Below are 3471 nucleotides of genomic sequence, written 5' to 3' on the forward strand. Positions count from 1 at the left end.
TAGAGACTAGAAATTTTGAGGTGTTTGAAATTAAAAGCCTAGATTTTTCTAACTATAGAAAAAATTTTAGTACATGTTTACTGTACATGCAGTTTCTAGGCAAGCGTCAGACCCCTGAGCTACACTCCCAGCCCTTTCTATTTTTCACTTTTTTTTTTTTTTTTTTTTTTTTTTTTTTTTGATTTGGCACAGGGTCTCACTACGCAGCTCAAACTTGTAGTGATCATCCTGTTTCAGGCTCCCAGTTCTGGGATTACAAGAGTGCATCACCACACCCAGGTTGGGGCCAGCACAGCATGTGGTAACCCACCCACCCCCCGCACAGCATGTGATATTGGGGATTGAACCCGGGTCCTTACACTTACCTAGACAGGTGCTTAGATTGCTGAGCTATCTCTATGCCCCCATCTGGTTTCCTTTCTCAGTCCCTTTATTTCACTTATGAGTATGTCACAATATCTATTGTACATTTCGGATCTTATTTATTCATTGAATTTCTCACACTGGTGAAACAATATAATGTTCACACAAGGTCAGATTTATTTCACTTATGAGTATGTCTCAAGTTGCATCCATTTACCTATAAAAGTCTAAAGTTTATCCTTCTTTATAGCTATAAATAGAGTAGCACTCCATTGTATTTAAAAAACATGCATCTTTTTAATCCATTCCTCAGTTGATGGGTATTTGTGTTGTTTCCAAGATTTAGCTATTACATTGTGCTGTTGTAAATATGGGTGCACTTGTATTTCTGTGGTATGATGTTTTTAATTCTTCTGGTGAGGTACCCAGAAGGGGAATAGCTGGGTTGAATACAACCTCTAATCCTAACTCTTTGAAGAATATCTAAACTGATTTCCTCAGTGGTTGGACCAGAATAGAATCCCACCAACCATGGCAAATATTCCTTTTTACCCACAGTTCCACCAGCATTTGTTATTGGTTGATTTCTTGGTAATATTCATTCTTACTGGGGTGAGATGAAATCTCAGCATTGTTATAATTTGCATCGCTCCAATGACCAGTAACATTGAACATTTTTAATGTGTTTATTTGTTGTTTATATCGCTTCATCTGAGAAGTGTGTATTGATCTCAGATGCCCATTTTTTATTAGAGCTTTGAATTTTGAGGGCCTGATTTTTTCATTTGATTTTTAAAAATTTACTATATGTTCTAGATATAAGTCCTTTGAAGAACAACTGCCTATATTTTTTCCCATTCTGTGGGTTGTCTTTCCACTATGTTGGTGATTACTTTTGTTGTGCAAAAGCTTTTAAATAAAGTGAGATCCCATTTGTTGATTCTTTGTAGTATTTCTGTGTTTAGGTTTTGTTCATGAAGTCTCTGCCTGCACCTGTGTCTTCAAGATTTCAACCTATTTTTCTCTTCCAATAGATTGTGTTTCTATTTGACTATTTATATCTTCGATCCATTTTTGACTTTAGTTTACTGCATGATAATAGATATGGGTCTAGTTTTAGCCTTTGGCATGTGGAAAGCCAATTTTTCTAGCACCATTTATTAAAGGTTTTTTTTTTCCTCCAGTGAACATGTTTGGCTTCTTCGTCAAACATAAAGTAGCTAAGTGTCTTTGGAGTTTTGTCTACATCTTCTATTCTGTTCCATTGGTCCTCAGGTCTGTTTTTTCCATAATACCATGTTGATTTTTACCAAAGTAGCTTTGTAGTATAATTTCAGGTCAGGGTTATGATGCCCCTGATTTGCCTTTGTTGCCCAGAATTGCTTTTGCTATTCTAGATCTCCTCTGGTTACAAAGGAATTGTGTGACTGTTTTCCCCAGTTCTGTGAGATATGCTAATAGTGTTTTGACTGTGGTGGCATTAAATCTATATAACACTTTTCAGAATAGGGCACTTTTCACAGTTGAGTCTTCCTATCCATGAACAAGGGATATATTTCCATTTTCTGATATCCTTTTTCATCTCCTTTTTCAGAATACTGTAATTTTCATCATATAGGTCTTTCACTTCCTTTGTTAGATTGATTCCTAAGTATTTAAAATTTTTGGATATTATTGTAAAGGTGTGGTTCCCCTAATTTCTCTGTGAGTTTGTTGCTTGTGTGTAGAAATGGTATTGATTTCTGAGTGTTGACTATATCTAGCCACACTACTTAATTTGGTTATTAAATATACCAGTCTTTTGGTGGAGTTTTTAGGGTCTTCTACATAGAGTATCATGTCATCTGCAAATAATGACAATTTAACTATTTCATTTCCTATCCTTATTCCTTTTCTTTCTTTTTTGGGGGGGTCAGAACTGAGGATTGAACTCAGGCCCTTGTGTTTGCCAGGCAAGCACTTATTCTACTGTCCTTTTATTTCTTGCTCTTGTATAATTGTTCTGGCCAGTGTTTCCAGAATCATGTTGAATAGGAGTGGTGATAATGGATATCTTTTTCTTGATCCTGACTTTAGAGTCAAAGTTTTCAGGTTTGTTTGTTTGTTTGTTTGATACAGGATCTTGCTATGCAGTTCAGACTCATAGTGATCTTCCTATCTCAGCCTCCCCAGCGCTGGTATTACAGGCATACATGGGGCCAGGGATTGAACTTGGGTTGTTGCACTTGCCAGGAAGATGCTTAGACTGCTGAGCTATCTGCCCAGCCCAAAAGCTTCCAGTTTTTGACCATTTATTACTATGTTAGCTTTTGGTTTGTCATAAATGGCTTTCATCAGATTCAGAGAAAAACTATCTATCCCAATTTTCTGTAGGGTTTTTAAAACGAATGTGTGTTGGAATTTGTGAGATGTTTTTTCTGCATTTATTGAGACAATCATGTGATTTTTGTCTTTGGTTCTGTCAATATAGTGTATTACATTTATTGATATGCATACGTTGAATCCTCCCTTCATCTCTGGGACAAATCTTACATACTCATGGTGTATAATCTTCCTGATGACTTGCTACATTCTATTTGCCAGTAACTTGTTGAAGATTTTTTGCATTTGTGTTCATTAGGAAGATTGGCCTAGAATTTTCTTTTTTGGTTGGGTTTCTCTGGTTTAGGATTCAGGGTAATACTTGCTTTCAGGAATAATTTTTGAAAGTATTGCTTCCCTTTCAATTTCCTTAAAGAGTTCCAGCATTAGTGGCATTAGTTCTTGTCTAAATTTACTATAGACCTCCCCCACTCTGACCCCGAGTACGAATTTCTGCCTCATTCCAAACCCCCAGATCCATTCCTACCCCAGGCCCAGTGAGTGTATGGGAGAGCTTCCCACTACCCTTCGCCAGCAACATACACTGCTGGTCCCAACCCAGGCACACCATGGGTGAGACTCTCTTCCACCCCCTTGGGAAGCCCCCCAACACTCCGCAGCACCTCCCCCACCCCGCTCACCAAGTAAGAATTTCTGCCGAGTTCCAGGAACCCCCAGACCCAGTCCTAGCCCAGACCCAGTGAGTGTGTGGGAGAGCTGCCTCTCCCCCCTACTCCACCTTGTCCC

General features: G+C 38.3%; 1 protein-coding gene across 2 annotated transcripts in view; it reads left to right on the forward strand.

Moving 5' to 3' along the window:
- Znf81 (zinc finger protein 81) overlaps positions 1-3471 on the forward strand; it is a 220562-nt gene that overhangs the window by 144836 nt on the left and 72255 nt on the right. The gene's annotated exons all lie outside the window — the stretch shown is intronic.

Source organism: Octodon degus, unplaced genomic scaffold, assembly GCF_000260255.1.
Source record: "Octodon degus isolate 3935 unplaced genomic scaffold, OctDeg1.0 scaffold00055, whole genome shotgun sequence".
Lineage (NCBI taxonomy): Eukaryota > Metazoa > Chordata > Mammalia > Rodentia > Octodontidae > Octodon > Octodon degus.